Below are 23,786 nucleotides of genomic sequence, written 5' to 3' on the forward strand. Positions count from 1 at the left end.
CTTAGGGGGGTGGGAGAGAAGCCCACGGAGGGAGCGCTAGCGCTCCCTCTGAGCTCATGTGCGAGGATTTAATGGTTACGTTCTCGGCACAGGAGCACTGTGCCGGTGGACATAATCATTACATCCCCGGCACAGAAGTGGTTAAAAATAAGCCATAGCAAAAACTTTGATATCCACATTCTTCAAGTATAGTGCAATTCTTTTAAGTATATATAAAGCATACATTATTTAGAATCCATAGCCTGGAGCCAGATCTAATAATATAAACCTTAAAAAACAACATATGACAAACAAATCATTCTTAAATTAAGCAAAATAACTGCAGCTAAAATTGTGATAAAGAAATACAGTTTCATTTTATTTTCGTGCAGTTTCCTTTTCAACTAAATTTAAAGTCACAGCGTGGTAGTAAAAACACGCACTATAAGGCCATGAGCGGAGGCAGCTGAATTAACATAAGGTAATTAAATATTACTTAACGTTAAGAAAACCCTAGAAATTCACTGAAAAACCAAAGGTGACAGTGACATTATAGTAAGGAAATGGAACTAAAAAAAACTTAGAAATTCACTCAAAAAATACAAAGGTTAGAGGGACATTATAGTTAGGTTCAGATTTGACACGCAGAAAGCTGTAGAAATTCAACAGTTATAGTTATACTTATCTCAATAAACTATATATTGTGTCCTAAGGTAACTATAACTTGCACACTTGCCATTCACTGCTACTCACCCCTTATATTACATCATTAATTACATCTCCTTTGACATCATTTATAATATATCTGCAACATTTGTGATAAATTTACTGATGAGAAAACTGTGCATGGTGGGCTGTTTTTAGTGATTGATTAGTATCTTTATTTATATATATAAATCCGAATAACGTGGTGGTAGCCACTCTGTAGCTATAGTAGGGTTATCAGAGACAGGAATTCTTCAGATTTTTGCCCATTAGTGCCTTTGCACCCATTTGACGAATCTCCATGAAACTTTCCAGACCTATTCTTTCTTCTAGTTTGGTGAATAATGGAAAGTTCCAATGGTGATTGGTCAAAAAGGCACAAAGAGAAAAAGATGGTCCAAAAACACATTTTGCCCCTCATGCACCTTCCATGGACTTTTTGAATTGGACGTAGTGTGGAAACGGTCAGCCAGATTTCAATTAAATTTGGCAATATTATAGATTAAGATTTACAGATAATCCTTGTTGGGGTTAGAGGTAAGCAGGGTAAGTATTTTTTAAGGTGTAAGGGAGAGTTTGAAATTTATTGGCCTGCGTTTTCACAGTAGTAGCACAGTCATTTCATGAAACTACTGTGGTGCATGGCGATGGCAAGGCAACATTTCATTGGTTAATGAATACCTTAACAAAAGTTGAAGGCAGACATGTTGTTTTTTGTGCAATTTGACTATGTTCTGTGCTAGGGCATAAAATACAGTTAAGTAGGTTTTATTATTATCCCTAACTATTATCACTTAATTAAAGTGGTAATTGGTAGGGGATAAAATTATAATGTTTAATACTGTAAAAAAAAAATATTACAGGGTACCACAGTACTGCCTTGGAAGTACCTAAGTGCCAGAAAAATCAATAAATAAGCAAATAAATATGTTTAAGAAATACAAAACACTGTAATACACTAAATGTTACCAAAATAATGTAAAATAAATTTATGGTGTAGAGTACAAACTGCACTAAAATATCTCACTAGTTAAAAAATAAAGAAAAAATGTAAATTGGTTAAAAAACAAATTGGTACCAACTAACTACTAGCACCCTGTAGCATAAACTTTTTAAAAATATATAGCAAAATACAAAATATTTTCTTTACCTATTAACACTTTAATCAAGTGCCAATTGATAGGGAGAAAAGGGAAAACGTATTTGCTATCTATATATGAGGCCCTAACCCAAAATACAGCCAAAGTGTGGAAAACATTATATAATTCCTTCAGATTTATTACTGTATTGCTTTACCCTTGCATCAGGCATAGTGTTGAATGGCAGTCCCAAAACATAAGAGAGATTTACAAAGCAGCATAAGGCCACCATGCATGGCCATGCTTTCGTTGGTATAAATGGATAAATACAAGGGAGTGCAAATCTCTGACTTGCATTACCTTTCAAACCATACAAACCCAACTTGAACTAGACAAACATTAGAAAAGCTAAAGTTATAAGTAACTTTTTTTTTTAATTTAAGCACCACCTTCAAATTACTATATGTCTGCCATATCTACTGTTGGCACCTTTCTTGACACGCTATATTGACTATAACTGGCAACTTCGCTATGGACTGGTTAGACCCTTATGTATTTCATCACTTCCCATGTGAAAACATAGCATTGATAAGAACACATACAACATCTTAAATGATATCATGTGTGTGAACACATTTTGTTCTGGTGCATGGCTTCACATCTTACATAGTGGACTTTCTATTTAATTTGAGATTCTCTGGGTAAGCAATGTAAGTGTGTTAGGAGTAGAATGATGTAGATGAACTTCCTCAATGAAGATATGAGATTTGCTGTGGTGTGTAAAATAGCCATGGGAGGTAACTCAGCAAGAAGAGCATGAGGAAGAGATAACTAATTTGTGGACTGCAGATTTGTTTGTTTTAATGGTTGGAGGAAAATACTGGTAACTTTTGCAATTCAGCTGTTCAATGTCAAGAATCTGAAGTAAAGCCTGAGGATTGGCCTATTGTGAGCTATAGAGAGGAGTTTTTCACCTTATGTTTATCGAGACGTAGTGGATCAATTTTGTTTCGTGTTTGAGAGCAAAAAGATGGAACTTTGTTTACTGAGGCTTTAATATCAAAAAGTTGTTGGACATCCATGCTTGAATATTTGTCTTTCCTGAGGTGTGCTGATTATATAGCTTATGATGAAGGGTTTTAAGTAGAGTTGGGTGCTCTCTGCATTTTGGTGTAAGAAGACTTCTGACGATTTGATCAGCAAACTAATAAAGAGAAGTTGATTCTAGAATGGAAACCTGTAGATCTCCAAAGGGTACTGATATGCAGTCCTAGGTAAAATGTTTACTATTCACCAGTTAAGATTGGATCTTTAGTTAAAAAACAGTTGTGGGACTTAGCCTATGAGGGCAATATCATTTTAAAGGTTGAGCTTTGCATATTACGGTCAATTGTGTCAATATAAACCAACAGTATCTGCACTCCTCTTTACAGAATGCTTATTTTTTTCTTTCGTGTACACTTAAACTTTCTGAAGTAATTCCTTTCAGTGGCAGAACTAAATGTTTTTCAAATGTGTACAACGCAGTCACTGTACTTCTTTTCATATTCATCTCTAATCCCTAGTTACATGAGATCTCCTTTCAGTATTTGAAACAACACATATCATAGGCCTAAGAAACTGTTTAGCTTTTTTTAAGTTAATGTTGCTAATTCTAGTCAAAAGTGAAAAGTAATTCCACCATAAATTCTCGACACTGGACTTGATGTAAAAAATATGATGACAAATAGTGGTTCTGGCAGATGGGTGTCTTTGTTAAAGCTATATTATCTGACAATTTAAGATAAATTGCTTACACAGATGGTGTTAACCTCAAATCATAGAAGGAAAGGTGCCCCTACTGATAACAGATTAACAGCATATAAATCAGCACAGTCAATTAAATATGTTTTGGAACAATAAGATACTTGAAGCCTTCTTTAAGTGTTAAACCATGAAGATTTATTAAATAAGTGAAGTTCATTAGAAAAGACAAAAATAATAGGTATTCAAATTAATTGTTAATCAGTAGAGGAAATTATATATTGTTCATTCAAATACAGCAAAGAGAATGACTAGAAGTCAAGAATTCAAGTGTCCGGTTAAAATATTTCTAGGTGCTAAGAAAAAAGTTGATATGCTCTCTAACGTATGGTATACCAGAATCTGTCCCGCCTCCTGAAAAGACCCTTTCTATAGAAAACAGTGAAAAGCACAGTCTCGGCATAAGGTGACCACACATCATTGCGCTAACTGACAAATCAGAATACAAAATGTGATATATCATTTAGCACCCTTCCAAAACCATCCCCTAAATGAATATTAGAGCAATATTTTTTTACCTAATGTATTTGTCAGTACACATCTAGTTTCACTCAAAACAATAACTATCTTAAATTATGACCACGTCTTCAGCAATAAAGAGAGGAAGAGCTTTGAAACCAGGAAAAGCCTTCCACCAGAGTTCTTCCAGAACAGCACCATGGACATTAATTAGGGGTCGCCAGGGGTCGTAGCTGTGACTCCTGGCACTTTTTTTGCAACTACAGGGCTCAGAGGTGCAAAATCAGTGCCTGGAAGACAGCTTCTTGACCTTAAGGTTGGGGCTCCTCCTCCTTGGTTTCTATAACTTTTTTATTACACTAATAGTGACTAGTATTACATTCTGCACTATCTGTGGGCTTTTAACCACATCCACTGCATGCCCATCACGTTCACTCGTTCGTGGGCTTGCCTTTCAAAAATCCTTTGTTATCATTAGTAAATGCTTTACGTTTGTCCCTCCTCTGGGAAGTTTTATTAGCTCCTTAGCCATCTACTCTGGTACATAGTTAATTGCACGATTACTATTACGTTTGGCTGTGAGCAAACTTCTTTTTCCTTTTGTGTCTCTCCTTTGCGCTCACACTCATGGCGGCCATAGCACTTTGAGTCGGCTTGTTTATGTTAACTTTTTACTTTTCATTTTCAATTTATGTGGCAAGAAAAGTCCAGTTAGGAATTTTCAACGCTAATAGTTCTAACTTGAGCAAACAAGAGACCCATTACATTGCAAATGCTTGTTTATACTTCTCTTTTGCCTTATCCAAATTGCATTTGACTGTTTCCGGGGTCCAATTACTTAACCTGGCTTTACACATTCACCTCACATTGTCCTTCCTCAATTGAAATCTTCTCTTCATGAATTTGAAAGGACTGAACCCTACAGACAAACACAGTGTGACTCTATACGCCCACACCATTTTCCATAGTTCTTTCCCCTAACATTTCCCAGCATACTTGGTCAATTGAATGTTGCTTTTTATGACAATGTTGAGATGCTCAGAACGCCATTCCCAGCAGGATGGTAAATGGACATTTTGTTGTGAACAATAGCACATTTCCAAAAGCCTCACCCACACATTGTAGACCATTATCTGTGATAATACCATTTTGGTGTTCTTTCTCTTAAGAAAATATGATCTACAAAACTCACTACACTGTTGTTGTGAGACTTGCAGACTACTTCAACCGCTGGCCATTTGGCAAAATGATCTTAGCATACCAGTATATACTTTTCCCATGTGTCGTGTGATATTGGTCCTGCTATATCTAACCCCACCAGCTCAAAAGGCATGTCTGGTATTTTAATTGGTACCAGAGGTGGCTTGTGTGTAATCAGTGTTTTATCAGAATCATTGCACAATTCACACTCCCTTACTTTCCTTTCTACTGCCTCATCAATTCCCAGCCACCAATAACACTCTTCTACACTACTTTTGTTTTTTGTAATACCCAAATAGCCCTCATGGCAAATCTCAAATTTTTTATCTCTTAAGATAATTGATGGAATCATCCTCTCTTTGCGTGACACAACACCATCCTCTACTGACAGTTCATTTCTCAATTTCCAGAACACATGTGTGTCCTCATACATCTTGTATTTGTTAGGCCAGCCACACCTTACTCATTAACATATTCTTTGTAAAACCAAATCTTTTTCCATTACTTCCTTCCACTCACCCTTCATCACGCCACTAACTTACTTGCAAATGTCTGCTACACAGAAATCTTCAAACTTCTCATCATTATCTATTTCTCTATCACAGTGTTGCTCTGTTAATTGTATGTGACTGAAAAAATCAGACATTTAGGGGGTGATTCCGACCCTGGCGGTAAAAACCGCCAGGGCCGGAGTCCGCGGGAGCACTGCCAACAGGCTGGCGGTGCTCCTTTGGGCATTCTGACCGCGGCGGTACAGCCGCGGCCAGAAACGGAAAGTCGGCGGTGTACCGCCGACTTTCCGCTGCCCAGGGGAATCCTCCATGGCGGCGCAGCTTGCTGCACCGCCATGGGGATTCTGACCCCCATACTGCCATCCTGTTCCTGGCGGTTTCAGCCGCCAGGAACAGGATGGCTGTATGGGGTGTCGTGGGGCCCCTGGGGGCCCCACTTAGAATTTCAGTGTCTGCTTAGCAGACACTGAAATTCGCGACGGGTGCTACTGCACCCGTCGCACCCCTTCCACTCCGCCGGCTCCATTCGGAGCCGGCTTCCTCGTGGAAGGGTGTATCCCGCTGGGCTGGCGGGCGGCCTGTTGGCGGTCGCCCGCCAGCCCAGCGGGAAACCCAGAATAACCGCTGCGGTCTTTTGACCGCGCAGAGGTATTCTGGCGGTTCCTGTTTGGCTGGCGGCGCCCGCCGCCAGCCAAACTCGGAATGACCCCCTTAGTTTTTAATGCCAGGGACATATTAGACAACATAATACTAATCTGATAATTTTATCAACACTCGTGCTAGACATGGAGATGCATTGCACAGACCTTTGCTTGTTAGTACCTTCGTAAGTGGCTTGTGGTCACTGTGCAACTCCACTTCTGATCCCCAGATGAAGGGTCTAAAATTATGTAAGCCCAACACACAAGCTAGCACTTCTCGTTCTATTACAAAGTGTTTCTGTTCAGATGAAGATAAAGAACATGAAGTGAATGCAATTATATACTCACTACCTTGCGAATCAACCTGAGTGAGAACAGCTCCAAGGCCTTTGTTGCTTGCATCTGTGGTAACTACATTTTGTAAACATGGGTCAAAACCTTGAAGGGGAGGGGCACCAGCTAAACCACCCTTAATAGAAGTAAAAGCTTCATTTATTTGAACACACAAATTCATTTTTATCATTAAGCAGCTGTCTGATGGGAAATGTCTTACTTGAAAAACTTTGGAAGTATTTAGAGTAAAACTAGACAGAGGAATGCTCTGACATCTTCCTTGCTAGCAGGAGTGGGAGCATCCTGTATTGCTCTCACTAAGGAAGGTTTACGTACGATTCCTCAAGTCATCCTAAGTATGACACTTCTGTTGTAGCTAACTTACACTTGCTATATTCCACCGTCAACCACTTTTGTTTCAACCTGTCGAGCACCACAATCAAATTGGCATCATGTTCTTCTTTATCTTTTCCCATTATCAAAATGTTGTCTCGGAAAAACAACACATTTTTCAGGGCCTCGAACAATAAGGCCCATATTTATACTTTTTGACGCAAAACTGCGCTAACGCAGTTTTGCGTCAAAAAAATTTGCGCCGGCTAACGCCATTCTGAAGCGCCATGCGGGCGCCGTATTTATTGAATGACGTTAGCCGGCGTTAGCCGCCGGCGCCGTCTGGTGTGCGTTAAAAAAAACGACGTACACCAGGCAGCGCCGGCGTAGGGGGAAAATGGAGTATGGGCGTCCAAAAATTGTGCAAGTCAGGCTGAGGCAAAAAAATCGCCTCAACCCGATTTGCGCCATTTTTTTTTTACCTCCCAACCCCCATTGAAATGACTCCTGTCTTAGCAAAGACAGGAGTCATGCCCCCTTGCCCAATGGCCATGCTCAGGGGACTTATGTCCCCTGGGCATGGTCATTGGGCATAGTGGCATGTAGGGGGGCACAAATCAGGCCCCCCTATGCCACAATTTTTTTTTTTTTTAAAGTACTTACCTGAACTTACCTTAATGTCCCTGGGGTGGGTCCCTCCATCCTTGGGTGTCCTCCTGGGGTGGGCAAGGGCGGCAGGGGGTGTCCCTGGGGGCAGGGGAGGGCACCTCTGGGCTCATTCTGAGCCCACAGGTCCCTTAACGCCTGCCCTGACCCAGGCGTTAAAATCCGGTGCTAATGCGGGTTTTTTAGACCCGCCCACTCCCGGGCGTCATTTTTGCCCGGGAGTATAAATACGACGCATATGCATCGGAGTCATTTTTTAAGACGGGAACGCCTACCTTGCATATCATTAACACAAGGAAGGTGTTCACGCAAAAAAATGACGCTAACTCCATGAACTTTGGCGCTAGACGCGTCTAACGCCAAAGTATAAATATGGAGTTAGTTTTGCGTCGAATTTGCATAGAAAAAAACGACGCAAATTCGGCGCAAACGGAGTATAAATATGCCCCCTAGTACATAAGGTGCTGAATCATGGCAGCAGCAGAATCTAACCCAACGGGAACCCTAATGAATTGGACACATCTGAATGACGTAATAAAAGCTGTGAGTCTATGACTGCTCTCATGAAGTGGGACTTGCTGGTAGGCGGATTTTAGGTCTGTGGTGACAACATTTCATGCATTTTTGGAAGGGGACATTGGTCTACTGAATGTTTTAATTTAAGTCTCTTGGATCCAGTCAAAGCTGTAATTTTCCATTACCCTGTTGCACTATGACTAATGCTGACACCCAGTCAAAAGATTCTAGACTCTATGATTCCCACCTTTTGCAGCTTGTCCAGGTCTGATTTTACTTCGTTTCTGATTTTGAAAGGAACATGTCTGACCTTATGTATGCATGGCATTGCATTATCCTTTAGAATGATTTTATGTTTTAATCCATTTAAACACCCCACTTTATCAGAAAACACTTCAGGGTAAGCTAGTCTTAAATTGTCAATAATTTGCTTTTTCAGAACTGTTGGGATCTAGTACAATTTCAAGTTCTCCTTGATCCCACCATCCCAGAACAGATGATTGAATATATGACACATAAAGTTTACATAATGCTTTTCTGTCTTTAAAAATAAAGGCAAGCTCTCTGTAACCTAATTTGTTAATGGAATCATCTGTAAAGCTCTTGGGAGGAATACCTGGTGGCAAAAGTTCATTCCCTAACACAGGTGTAAATTTCCTATCCCATACACTCCTGTTAATTAACGTGTGTGGAGAACCTCAATCAGCATTTATTATTATTTTAACACTGCCCATAGATAATCCACATTTGAGTTTGCTTTTTTTATGCCTTTGGTATCACATTGGGTGCCACATTTGAGACACCCTTATTAGTGTTTTCATGCTTGTTACTGGATTGTGCCTCATTAGATTCCACACTTAAGACACACATATTAATACTTATCACTGATCCTCATCACTGGATTGTGAATTTTTACTGGAGTCATTTCTAGTAATTTTATCACCCCACCTTCTTGCAAACTTTCTTGAAATGGCATATAGTGCCACAAGCTTCGCAGCGTTGCTTCCTAGCAAGGCATTTTGTTGTCGTTAGCGAGGTGTCCTGAGAATCCACACCTGAAACACTAGACATCCTTCACACTGCTTTTGTTCAAAAATTTATTCGTACATGTTGCACTTTTTTCTTTGTGTTTCTACCTTTGTTTGATGACTTGAATACCCTTTCGAGGCTTAGCTAATTTGTCCTCATTATGATCTTTGCTATTCTCAGCAAGTACTGCTTTGGTACATCTGCCTGTAAGGTCTGCATGTTTAACTATGTCAATTATTTCTTGTAAAGAGGATTCACCTTAGGCCCACAAATGTTCTTGCATTGATGAATGTGCAGATTGCATGATGATCTGGTCCCGAATCAGTTTGTCATGTAAAGGGCCAAAACAGCATGTAAGTGCATACTCCTTCAAAACTGCTACATAGTCATCAATAGATTCACCTTGCCTTTGTTTCCTGTGAAAACATTTCTATTGGTTTACACCTACACCAACAGTTGGAGCAAAATACTTGTCTAAGTCTTCTAAAGCATTAGAATAACCATTTCCTTTAGTTGATCTTCTCTCCATATGATTGTACATTTTTAAAACAGAAGGACCTAGGCAATATAATAAAACATTTTATTTCTTTTCAGGTGTAAATTCTTCTTCATCGTCTAGTGCAGAAAAATTGTTTGTGAAATATTCATGCCATTCTTGCATTTTTAATGAGCAGTCACCATTTGTAGGTATAAAAGGTTGAGGGGCATTAAGTTCAATGGATTATTGTATGCCATTATCAGAAGTCCCTGTGTAAACCTTTAATAAACACAAGTAGAAGATTGTAATGCTACCACTGACTCCATCTTGACTATTGAAACCATTTTGTGCTTAGTTTCAGCTGCCGTCACAGCGACGGTGCAGGGTTTTTTTCCACCCCAGAGCTTGTTTTCCACATTGAGGGGCATATTTATACTCCGTTTGCGGCGAATTTGCGTCGTTTTTTTCGACGAAAATTCGACGCAAAACTAACTCCATATTTATACTTTGACGTTAGACGCGTCTAGCGCCAAAGTTCATGGAGTTAGCGTCATTTTTTGGCGTGAACACCTTCCTTGCGTTAATGAGATGCAAGGTAGGCGTTCCCGTCTTAAAAAATGACTCCCAGGCATGTGCGTGGTATTTATACTCCCAGGCAAAAATGACGCCCGGGAGTTGGCGGGGCAAAAAAACCCGCATTTGCGCCTCTTTTTAACGCCTGGGTCAGGGCAGGCGTTAAGGGACCTGTGGGCTCAGAATGAGCCCAGAGGTGCCCTCCCCTGCCCCCAGGGACACCCCCTGCCACCCTTGCCCACCCCAGGAGGACACCCAAGGATGGAGGGACCCATCCCAGGGAAGAAAAGGTAAGTTGTGGTAAGTATTTTTTTTTTTCTTTTTTTTTGTGGCATAGGGGGGCCTGATTTGTGCCCCCCTACATGCCACTATGCCCAATGACCATGCCCAGGGGACATAAGTCCCCTGGGCATGGCCATTGGGCAAGGGGGCATGACTCCTGTCTTTGCTAAGACAGGAGTCATGTTAATGGGGGATGGGCGTCGTAAAAAAATGGCGCAAATCGGGTTGAGGCGATTTTTTTGACTCAACCTGACTTGCCCCATTTTGAGACGCCCATATGCCATTTTCCCCTACGCCGGCGCTGCCTGGTGTACGTGTTTTTTTTTCACACACACCAGGCAGCGCCGGTCGGCTAACGCCGGCTAACGCCATTCTATAAATACGGCGCCTGCATGGCGCTTCAGAATGGCATTAGCCGGCGCTAATTTTTTTGACGCTAAACTGCGTTAGCGCAGTTTAGCGTCAAAAAGTATAAATACGGGCCTGAATGTGCTAGCGCTCTTCTCACCAGAGTAGGGTCACACTGTGATAGAACATATTCTGGGGAATGTGGCTACGATAAGAGTGTACCAGGATGAGAATGTTTTCATCAGTAAAAGGTACAGCTCTGTCTCAGGAATGCACACTTGGGCCTGGCCAGTTCTATTGCGTGTTTTCAACACAGACCAAGTGCACAAGTGTAGGAAAGTACCATCTTGCCTGGCATGTTACTCCCATTTTTACTTGTGTGTCAGTTTGTTTTTGCCTGTCTCACTGGGATCCTGCTAGCCAGGACCCCAGTGCTCATAGTTTGTGGCCTGAATGTGTTCCCTGTGTGGTGCCTAACTGTGTCACTGAAGCTCTGCTAACCAGAACCTCAGTGCTTATGCTCTCTTTGTCTTTAAAATTGTCACTTCAGGCTAGTGACCATTTTTACCAATTCTGATTGACACACTGGAACACCCTTGTGATTCCCTAGTATATGGTACCTAGGTACCCAGGGTATTGGGGTTCCAGGAGATCCCTATGGACTGCAGTATTTCTTTTGCCACACATAGGGAGCTCAGACAATTCTTACACAGGACTGCCACTGCAGCCTGAGTGAAATAACACCACGTTATTTCACAGCCATTTTTCACTGCACTTAAGTAACTTATAAGTCACCTATATGTCTAACCCCCACTTAGTGACGGTTAGGTGCAAAGTTACTAAGTGTGAGTTAACCCTGGCACTAGCCAAGGGGCCCCCACATAGCTCAGGGCAATTTCCCTGGACTTTGTGAGTGTGGGGACACCATTACACGTGTGCACTACATATAGGTCAATACCTATATGTAGCTTCACAATGGTAACTCCGAATATGGCCATGTAACGTGTCTAAGTTCATGGAATTGTTCCCTCATTCCAAATTTCATATTGGGGAGCCCATTCCATGCATCCCAGTGGCTCCAGCATGGACTACCAGTACTGCCAAACCAGCTCTCTGAAGCTTGCACTGCAGCTACAGCTGCTGCCACCACACAGAAAGGGTTCTGCCCTCCTGGGTTCTGGGCATCCCAGCCCCAGGAAGGCAGAACAAAGGATTTCCTCTGAGAGAGGGTGTTACACCCTCTCCCTTTGAAAATAGGTGTTAAGGACCTGAGATGAGTAGCCTCTCCTGGACTCTGGGAATGCTTTGAAGGGAACAGATGGTGCCCTCCTTGCATAAACCACTTTACACCGGTTCAGGGATCCCCCAGCCCCTGCTCTGGCACAAAACTGGACAAAGGAAAGGGGAGTGACCACTCCCCTGTCCATCACCACCCCAGGGGTGGTGCCCAGAGCTCCTCCAGTGTGTCCCAGACCTCTGCCTTCCTGAATGCAGAGGTGTGAGGGCACAATGGAGGCCTCTGAGTGGCCAGTGTCAGCAAGTGACGTCAGAGACCCCTCCTGATAGGTACTTACCTGGCTAGGTGGCCAATCCTCCTCTGAGGTCTATTTAGGGCCTCTCCGGTGGGTTTCTTTTCAGATAACGAATGCAAGAGCTCACCAGAGTTGCTCTGCATCTCCCTCTTGGACTTCTGCCAATAATCGACCGCTGACTGCTCCAGGACGCCTGCAAAACTGCAACAAAGTAGCAAGAAGACTACCAGCAACATTTTAGCGCCTAATCCTGCCGGCTTTCTCGACTGTTTCCTGGTGGTACATGCTCTGGGGGCTGTCTGCCTTCACCCTGCACTGGAAGCCAAGAAGAAATATCCTGTGGGTCGACAGAATCTTACCCCTGCTAACGCAGAGACCAAACTTCTGCTTCACCCGTCCTCTGGATCCCCTTTCATCATGACAAGCATGGTCCCTGGAACACAGGAGCTGGATCCAAGTGACCCTGACAGTCCAATGGTCTGGCACTTTTGCAAGGAATCATTCATTAACAGCACAGCCCAGGTCTCCAGCACTCCGTCCTGTATTGCTCAACTCGCTGAGTTGACCACCGGCTTCATGGGACCCTCCTTTGTAGTGTTGAGATGACCGCCGTGCTCAGTTTTCTTGAACCCATGTTCAAGTACTTCTGCGGGTCATGCCTGCTTTTGCATGGGCTCTCTCTGTTGCTGAGTGCCCCTTCTGTCTCCTCCTCCAAGAGGCAACCTCCTGGTCCTTCCTGGGCCCGGGCAGCACCCATTTTCTTTAACCATGATCTTTGCAGCTAGCAAGGCTTGTTTGAAGTCTTTTTGTGTGGAAACAACTTTGCATCCTCCAGCACGCTGTGGGACATCTTCTGTGCAAAGGAAAAGTTCCTGGCATCTTCTGTTGTTGCAGAATCTTCAGCTTCTTCCACCTGGAGGCAGGCATTTTGCACCTTCATCCAGGTTTTAGTGGGCTACTGCCCCCCTGGACACTTTCGTGACTCTTGGACTTGGTCCCCTTCCTTTGCAGGTCCTCAGATCCAGGAATCCATCTTCAGTACTTTGCAGTTTGTTGTGGTCTTTGCAGAATCTCCTATCACGACTTTAGTGTGTTTCTGGGGAAGTAGGGTAACTTTACTCCTACTTTTCAGGTCTTGGGGTGGGGTATCTTGGACACCCTTAGTGTTTTCTCACACTCCCAGCGACCCTCTACACACTACACTAGGCCTGGGGTCCCTAAGTGGTTCGCATTCCACTTTCTTAGTATATGGTTTGTGTTCCTCCAGGCCTCTTGCATCCTATTGTATTCTACAGTGTTTGCACTACTTTTCTAACTGTTAACTTACCTGATTTTGGTTTGTGTGTATATTTTGTGTATTTTACTTACCTCCTAAGGGAGTATACCCTCTGAGATGTTTTTGGCACATTGTCACTAAAATAAAATACCTTTATTTTTAGTAACTCTGAGTATTGTGATTCTTATGATATATTGCTGTATGAAATAAGTGGTATAGTAGGAGCTTTGCATGTATCCTAGTTCAGCCTAAGCTGCTCTGCTATAGCTACCTCTATCAGCCTAAACAGCTAGAACACTACTAATCTACTAATAAAGGATAACTGGACCTGCCACAAGGTGTAAGTACTATCAGGTACTCACTATAAGCCAGGCCAGTCTCCTACATTGGTGGTGCAGCAGTGGGATAAGTACTTGTAACTGCTTTACCACTTTGTCATTGGTACTTTTCATAAGAAAAACATGTACCAAATACTTTAAAATATACACAGTTCACCTAAACAGTTTAACTTTCTTTCTATAAACTTTCTAAAAAGTTTCTGAAAAGTTTTCAAAAGTTTTGAAAAGTTTTTTCCTTTTCTCCAAAAGTTTCTAAATCTTTTTTCTCTCAGTCCTAAACCCTTTCTAACAAACATGTCTGCAGTAGAACTTACTCCCACAGTTGTCCAGGAAACCTATGGTAGTCTAAACTTTAAAGGTTTGAGGGGTCTCTGCATAGAAAGAGGTTTAAGCATTGGTAAGAACCCTACCAAAAATCTTCTCCTTAGCCTTCTCCTAGAAAGTGACCAGAACCAATCTGGCCGATCCCAGGATCAAGCGTAGAGGAGGGAGATACCAAGCAAGAATCAGGGGAGAGCCCTGAGGACTCTGGGGAGGGTTCATCCGAGGACCTGCCAGCTAACAGGCCTCCTAGTGACACTGGTAGTGGGAGGGGGTCACACACTAGTAGGGCACCTTTCAATCCAAAAGGCCAGGTTACTAGAGTCCAGCCAGTTAGAGACAAGTCCCATTCTGCCAATTCCCACATTTCCTCTGTGTCTCAGAATTCCCAAGCTTCCCACCCTGAGAATTACACCATGGAAAGGGAACTCAGAAAGCTGAGGTTGGAAGAGGCCAGACTGAAGCTGAGACTTCAGCAGTTGGCCTTAGACAGGGAATCTCTAAATGTAGAGAGGGAAAGGCAGAGGTTGGGGTTAGTTCCCCATGGTGGCAGCAACAGTGTTTTTGATAGTAATCCTGTAAGAGAACAAGATTCTAGAAACTTGCATAAGATAGTCCCCCCTTACAAGGAGGGGGATGACATTAACAAGTGGTTTGCTGCTCTTGAGAGGGCTTGTATGGTACAGTTGGTCCTTCAAAGGCAGTGGGCTGCTATCTTGTGGCTATCTTTCACAGGTAAGGGTAGGGATGGGCTCCTTACTGTTATAGAAAATGATGCTAATAATTACAAAGTTTTGAAGGATGCACTCTTAGATGGATTTGGCTTAACCACTGAACAATACAGGATAAAGTTCAGAGATACCAGAAAAGAGTCCTCTCAAGACTGCTCAAGACTGGGCAGACTTTGAAGACTGTTTAGTGAAGGCCTTGGAAGGTTGGTTACATGGCAGTAAGGTGACTGACTATAAAAGCCTGCATAATCGAATCCTGAGAGAGAATATTTAGAATAATTGTGTGTCTGATTTGTTGCACCAGTACTTGGTAGGCTCAGATCTGACTTCTCCCGAAGCATTGGGAAAGAAGGCCGATAAATGGGTCAGAACAAGAGTGAGCAGAAAAGTTCATATAAGGGTGACAAGGATGGCAAGAAGAAGGATGGTAAGTCTTCTGACAAGGGTGGGGACAAAGATCAAAAACATTCTGAGTCTTCATCAGGCCCACAAAAATCCTCTGGGGGTGGTGGGTCCAAATCCTCTTCCAACAATCAAAAGAAGCCATGGTGTTATTTATGTAAGAGTAAAGGCCATTGGGCAAGTGATTCCACTTGTCCAAAGAAAAACACCAAGGCTCCCACTACCACAACCCCAACTGCGTCCTCTAGTACCCCTAGTAATAGCAGTGGTGGTGGGAAGTCTACTACAAATAGCCAATCAAAGGGTGTAGCTGGGCTCACCATTGGTAGTGTAGTTGGGGTTGGTCTTGGGGAGACCACAGAGGCTGTTTTGGTCTCTGATGGTGGTATTGACTTTGCCACCTTGGTTGCTTGTCCCCTTAATATGGGTAAGTACAAGCAACTACCCCTAATAAATAGTGTTGAGGTTGAGGCCTGCAGGGATACAGGAGCCAGTGTCACAATGGTGATTGAGAAACTGGTTCACCCTGATCAACACCTACTTGGTCAGCAGTACCAAGTGACTGATGTTCATGACAACATTCTTAGTCACCCCATGGCTGTTGTGAATCTCATCTCAACTGGGGGGGGGGGGGCTGTTACTGTTCCAAAGAAAGTTGTGGTAGCCACTGATTTACCTGTAGATTGCATACTAGGCAATGATTTGGAGACATCAGCTTGGGCTGAAGTGGAGTTGGAGGCTCATGCAGCAATGCTGGGAATTCCTGGGCATATCTTTGCTTTGACAAGGGCTCAGGCCAAGAAGCAAAGAGGACAGGGAAACTTGGATCCTGGAACAATGGACCAAGTGCTACCAAAAGCTAGGGGTAGAAAGGGTAAATCCTTGCCCTCCAGCCCTCCCTCTCCAGAAGATTCCCCTTTTGAGGAAGAGGAATCCTCTCCCTGTGCAGAACCTTCACCAGATGAGTTGGCAGCAGACACTGCTGAGCTTTTGGGTGCAGGGGGGCCTGCTAGTGAAGAGCTGAGTGTGGTACAGCAGACCTGTCCCACACTAGAGGGTTTGAGACAGCAAGCTGTCAAACAGCGGAATGGGGATGTTACTGATAGCCATAAGGTCTATTGGGAAGACAACCTCCTTGATACTGAGTCAAGGTACCCTAAACCTGGAGCTGCCAGGAGATTGGTTATCCCTTTGCAGTATAGGGAGTTTCTTCTGACCTTGGCACATGACATTCCTTTGGCTGGGCATTTGGGCCAGAGTAAAACTTGGGACAGACTTGTTCCATTGTTTCACTGGTCTCATATGTCAGCGGGCACTAAGGAGCTTTGTCACTCCTGTGTTGTCCTGCCATGCCAGTGGCAAGACTGGTGGCACACCTAAGGCCCCCTTAATTCTACTTCCTGTGGTTGTGGTGCCCTTTGAAAGGGTAGGGGTTGACATAGTTGGCCCCCTTTGACCCTCCAACAGCTTAAGGCAATAGGTTTATCCTTGTGGTAGTGGACCATGCCACTAGGTATCCTGAAGCAATTCCCTTAAGGACTAATACAGCTCCTGCAGTGGCAAAGGCCCTCCTGGGAATCTTTTCCAGAGTGGGTTTCCCTAAAGAAGTGGTGTCAGACAGGGGTAGTAACTTCATGTCTGCATACCTCAAAGCTATGTGGAAGGAGTGTGGTGTAACTTTTAAGTTCACTACTCCTTATCATCCACAGACAAATGGTCTGGTTGAAATGTTTAATAAAACTCTCAAAGGTATGATTATGTGACTCCCTGGAGATGGGATGTTCTGTTGTCATGCCTCCTTTTTGCTTATAGGGAGGTACCCCAAAAAGGAGTGGGCTTTAGCCCCTTTGAGCTTCTCTTTGGGCACCCTGTAAAAGGTCCCCCTGCACTTGTGAAGGAGGGTTGGGAACCACCTTTAAAAGCTCCAAAGCAAGACATTGTGGACTATGTACTTGGCCTAAAATCCAGAATGGCTGAGTACATGAAAAAGGCGAGTAAATACCTTCAGGCCAGCCAAGAGCTCCAAAAGCAATGACATGACCAGAAGGCTGTCCTGGCCCAGTACCACCCAGGACAGAAGGTGTTGGTATTGGAGCCTGCGGCCCCAAAAGCACTCCAGGACAAATGGAGTGGACCCCATCTCATTGTTGAAAAGAAGGGTGAGGTTACCTATTTGGTAGACCTGGGCACTGCCAGGAGTCCCCTTAGGGTGTTCCATGTCAATCGCCTAAAACCCTACTGTGACAGGGCTGACTTAACCCTGCTCATGGCAACTGATGGGGGACAGGAAGAAGAGAGTGACCTGATCTCTTCTCCACCACTGAAGCTGATGGCTTAGTGGAGGGAGTGGTGCTTGCAGATTGCCTTACTGCTGAGCAGAAGGACAACTGTATAAATCTCCTATGCCATTTTTCTGACCTCTTCTCATTGATACCAGATACTGGAGACAGTTTACCTGTTAAAAGTAAGATTTATAGGCAGACTGACCACGTCAGAGATTGCATAAAACAAGAGGTACAGAAAATGCTGGACTTAGGAGTGATTGAGCCTTCAGAAAGCCCATGGGCTAGCCCAGTGGTGCTTGTCCCAAAACCTCACAGTAAGGATGGTAAAAGAGAAAGGAGGTTTTGTGTTGACTACAGAGGACTGAATCAAGTAACCAAAACTGATGCTTACCGTATACCCAGGGCAGATGAGCTAATTGATACACTGGCTTCTGCCAAGTATCTCAGCACTTTTGATTTAACTGGAGGGTATTGGCAGATTAAATTATCAGAAGATGCTAAACCTAAAACTGCATTTTCCACCATTGGAGGGCACTATCAGTTCACGGTGATGCCCTTTGGTGTGAAAAATGCACCTGCCATTTTTCAGAGGTTGGTAAACACAGTCCTGCAAGGTTTGTACGCTTTTAGTGCAGCATATCTAGATGATATAGCTGTCTTTAGCTCCACCTGGGATGAGCACCTGGTCCACCTATGGAAAGTTTTGGAGGCCCTGAAAAAGGCAAGCCTCACTATCAAGGCTTGAAAGTGCCAGATATGGCAGGGGAAAGTGGTTTATCTGGGCCACCTGGTAGGTGGGGAACAGATTGCACCACTGCAGGGGAAGATCCAGACCATTATGGAATAGGCTCCCCCTATAACTCAACCCAGGTGAGAGCCTTTCTAGGCCTCACAGGGTACTATATGAGGTTCATCAAGAATTATGGCTCCATTGCAGCTCCTCTTAATGACCTCACTAGTAAGAAGATGCCTAAAAAGGTATTGCGGATAGCTAGCTGTCAAAAGGCTTTTGAGGAGCTCAAACAGGCCATGTGCTCTGCACCTGTCCTAAAAAGCCCTTGTTACTCCAAGAAGTTCATAGTCCAGACTGATGCTTCTGAATTAGGGGTGGGGGCAGTGCTATCACAGCTTAACACTGAGGGCCAGGATCAACCTGTTGCTTTCATCAGCAGGAGGTTGACCCTAGAGAAAGGCGTTGGTCTGCCATAGAGAGGGAGGCCTTTGCTGTGGTCTGGGCACTGAAAAAGTTGAGACCATACCTATTGGTACTCACCTTATTGTTCAGACAGACCACTAACCTCTATTATGGCTTCAACAAATGAAAGGTGAAAACCCTAAATTGTTGAGGTGGTCCATCTCCCTACAGGGAATGGACTATACAGTGGAACATATACCTGGGAGTACCCACTCCAATGCAGATGGACGACTCTCCAGATATTTCCACTTTGTCAACACCAGGGCAGTGCGCGCTCTATTGGCGACTAGAATGCAAAAACCCAGCACTCTCAAAACAACGTAATTTTTGCATTGTGCTGATATGTTGTTGCTTAACCTTTTGCATGGCAGAGTTCAATCCTGAAGACTTATTTTTAATGTGCTTACAAATGCTGTTCATTTGCAATGTATTGCTGCAGGCTTTCAGAGTGTGTTAGGGTCTGGTCCCTTTCCAGGGCCTTCTAGAGACTTTCCCTGCAACATGCCTTGGTGTGGTTGTGGGCTGGGCCAAGACTCTATAAAAAGGAGCCAGCCCAGCTCCAAGTGCTCACTATTGAGAGGTCCCGGTGCAGAGCAGCAGCTACTTCCTGAGCTCCTGTCCCTGTGGCCTATTTGATCTTCCAGACATCTGACTTTCATTCTTCATTTGGAGATCCTTGTTCTGGGCAGTAAGACGGTGGCTGGGCTGGCCTCCTGACGCCGTTATCGAGAACTCTCATGTTCTTGGGCCTAATTCTTTTAGGATTCGACAGAGTACTTTGCGCGTGTGAAATATGCGCTTGGGTGTTTGTGACATTTGCAGGGTGACTTACGAATCAGCAAGACGCGTGATTCGTTTCATGATAATTTAATCTTGTTATTCAATGCACGCTACCATTTCTTGACATTTGCATGGTGGCTTAAGAATCGGCAAGACGCGCAATTCGTTTTATGGTGTTTTAACTTTGTTGTTCATTGCGCGCTACCATTTCTTGACATTTACATGGTGGCTTAAGAATCGGCAAAAGACGCGCAATTCGTTTCATTGTACTTTGATCTTGTTATTCTTTGTGAGCTGTTATTTCTTGGCATTTACATTGTGGTTTACGAATCGACAAGACGCGCAATTCGTTTAATGATGATTTGACTTTGATATTCATTGCGTACTACCATTTCTTGGCATTTTACATGGTGACACTCGAATCGGCAAGAAGCACGATTCTCTCCTCAAGTTTAATTCATGTTGTTTATTGTATGCCACTATTCTAAGATATTTATCATGTAATATTTGAGTTGACAAGTTATGTGATTTGTTTTCCTGAATCCATATTGTGTTATTCATGGTGCACAATCCTTTTATGGTGTTTAATATATATATATATATATATATATATATATATATAAATCTACAATATGCGCAATTTGTGTTGAAACAATTTAAGAGTGCACAAAAGATCAGAGTTCATAGATGCAATATTGTATGGTCCTAGTATGCATTCTCAAAAAAGGATTTATATGACTGGTTTAAAATTTAGTCAGAATGTTTTTCTGATTCTCATGTAAAGGAAAGTACTTGAATAAGAAAGTTTTCATTTAATCCATCTTGATTACCTTACAGGTATCCGGCCATCTTGAAACTTAGTCATTTTAAATTAAATTCTTAGATTGTTCATGTTTTCAGAATGACTATGCTTAGAATCATAGTCTAGTATTGATTTCAGGAGATATAATTTTCATATTGTGTGTTCTAACCTTTTTCTTACTACAGGTCTCCTTCACAGCTGTTTCCCTTCCTAATCCCCTCTTCCCCTCTTGAACTCTCTTAGCCTCTGTGATTTATCTTTCAGAGTCTTAGAGCTGTTCAGTGGTGGACGTGTTGGGAACGTGCGCAGACCCCGAGGATCTTGTGACTCTGACACACCTAGACAATGAACACTCATCTGGGCAAGGTTAGCCTTATTGCCCCTCATTTGTGGGGGGGGGGGGTTGTGTAGGAAAGTACCATCTTGCCTGGCATGTAACCCCCATTTTTACTTGTGTGTCAGTTTGTTTTTGCCTGTCTCACTGGGATCCTGCTAGCCAGGACCCCAGTGCTCATAGTTTGTGGCCTGAATGTGTCAAAGAAGCTCTGCTAACTAGAACCTCAGTGCTTATGCTCTCTTTGTCTTTAAAATTGTCACTGCAGGCTAGTGACCATTTTTACCAATTCTGATTGGCACACTTGAACACCCTTGTGATTCCCTAGTATATGGTACCTAGGTACCCAGGGTATTGGGGTTCCAGGAGATCCCTATGGGGTGCAGCATTTCTTTTGCCACACATAGGGAGCTCAGACAATTCTTACACAGGACTGCCACTGCAGCCTGAGTGAAATAACAGCCACGTTATTTCACAGCCATTTTTCACTGCACTTAAGTAACTTATAAGTCACCAATATGTCTAACCCCCACTTAGGGAAGGTTAGGTGCAAAGTTACTAAGTGTGAGGGAACCCTGGCACTAGCCAAGGGGCCCCCACATAGCTCAGGGCAATTTCCCTGGACTTTGTGAGTGTGGGGACACCATTACACGTGTGCACTACATATAGGTCAATACCTATATGTAGCTTCACAATGGTAACTCCGAATATGGCCATGTAGCATGTCTAAGATCATGGAATTGTTCCCCCATTCCAAATCTCATATTGGGGAGCCCATTCCATGCATCCCAGGGGCTCCAGCATGGACCCCCAGTATTGCCAAACCAGCTCTCTGAAGCTTGCACTGCAGCTACAGCTGCTGCCACCACACAGAAAGGGTTCTGCCCTCCTGGGGTCTGGGCATCCCAGTCCCAGGAAGGCAGAAAAAAGCATTTCCTCTGAGAGCAGGGTGTTACACCCTCTCGCTTTGGAAATAGGTGTTAAGGGCCTGAGAGGAGTAGCCTCTCCTGGCCTCTGGGAATGCTTTGAAGGGCACAGATGGTGCCCTCCTTGCATAAACCAGTTTACACTGGTTCAGGGATCCCCCAGACCCTGCTCTGGAGCAAAACTGGACAAAGGAAAGGGGAGTGACCACTCCCTTGTCCATCACCACCCCAGGGGTGGTGCCCAGAGCTCCTCCAGTGTGTCCCAGACATCTGCCATCTTGAATGCAGAGGTGTGAGGGCACAATGGCGGCCTCTGAGTGGCCAGTGCCAGCAGGTGATGTCAGAGATACATACATATATATTCACTGCATGTATTCACTATTGATGAATTGCACATTTTCTGCCTATCATTGTTTAACTGCTGTGAGTATTTTGGCATATACATGTGTTTCACTGTATTCAAGTTAAATGCTTATGTTCATATTTTGGTGTGCTTTTATTTGATATCTGGGAATTACCTTAATAAACGCATTACTCAACCTAAGAGTGCTGCATTCTTTGGCATTGTTTCTTCTTAGTTTAAAGGAGAGCAACACATAGATTAAAATGTAAAGTACATGTATATGTTCCTTTAAAAACAACATATTTAGCGCCTCACGTGCTGTAAAGTTGTATCCAGAAACGTACTTGAGAATTATGTGCTTAAGCGTCCATATCACTGTTAAATTAGCATGCTTGCCGCTGTGTAAAGACACGCATCTATGATTCAGGTGAGCATTAATGTTTCTGACATGCTGGGTTGATCATGTTCCAACATGCTGCATTGAGTGTATTCAATCCTGTGAGTCAGTAAGACACACTAGCGATATGAGGCATGAGTGTCACCATAGTTGTGTAGATTAATCCACATAATGCGTTATACAATATACATGCACATGCATGGTACGTCACTATCTCGCTGCTGCTGATGTAAGGAATTACTAGTGACAGGCGTGCGATGTAGAGAAACAATGCTGTGCACAAGCAGGTGCGCGAAGAACTACAGCTGTTAACGCTTCCTGGTATTACTTGTAAGTATTCAGACCCAGTCTGTTATGTTTGTAAAAATAAATACTCACAGTTGTTCGCCCATATACCTGAAAGGCAGAACAACCATAAATTGGCAACAGGTAGCACGACTGTGCTGAGAATGGGAAAGCGCTTTCTTTCCAATGTTGACACTACATGTTGAAGCGTACCTGTTATGTTATGTTATGATTGATTTGTATCGCGCATGGCTGTCTGAAGGCTTCCCAGTGCTTTTGATAGCAGTTAGTGTCCATTAGGCAGAGGAGAGGCAAGTGGTACAGGTGTTAAAACAGCCAGGTTTTTATGAGGTGACAGAATATTAATTCATGATTAATCAACTGGAGGGAGATAGGTGGGGAGTTCCAGAGTTTAGCTCCCAGGAGCACCATTGACCTTCCACCCCACTTGATTTTATTTATGGATGGGATAACTGCTAGGGTGGCTGAGGAGGACCTAAGAAGTCTGCGAGGCTTGTAGAAAGTAGCTAGGGAGTGAAGAAGCAGAGGTCCCTTAGCATGGATGGCTCTGTGAAAATAGCAAAGTGTCTTGAACTTTATGCGTTGTTCCATGGGGAGCCAATGGAGGGCCGCAAGGGCTGATTTAGCTGACTGGTATCTGGGCAGGTTAAAAAGAAGATGCGCTGCAGTGTTCTGGAGCACCTGTAGTTTTTTTCATGACATAGTTCGGGGACCTAAGAAACAGAGTATTTCCATAGTCTATCCGGGAGCTGATGAGGGCCTGTATTATAAGCCTTTTCGCAGTGAATGGAAGAATTTTGAAGACTTTCCTAAGCAGTCTAAACATCCCAATACAGGTAGAAGACATTTTCTTTACTTGATCCACCACTGAGAGCCAAGGGT

The sequence above is a fragment of the Pleurodeles waltl genome, chromosome 1_2, assembly GCF_031143425.1.
Source record: "Pleurodeles waltl isolate 20211129_DDA chromosome 1_2, aPleWal1.hap1.20221129, whole genome shotgun sequence".
Lineage (NCBI taxonomy): Eukaryota > Metazoa > Chordata > Amphibia > Caudata > Salamandridae > Pleurodeles > Pleurodeles waltl.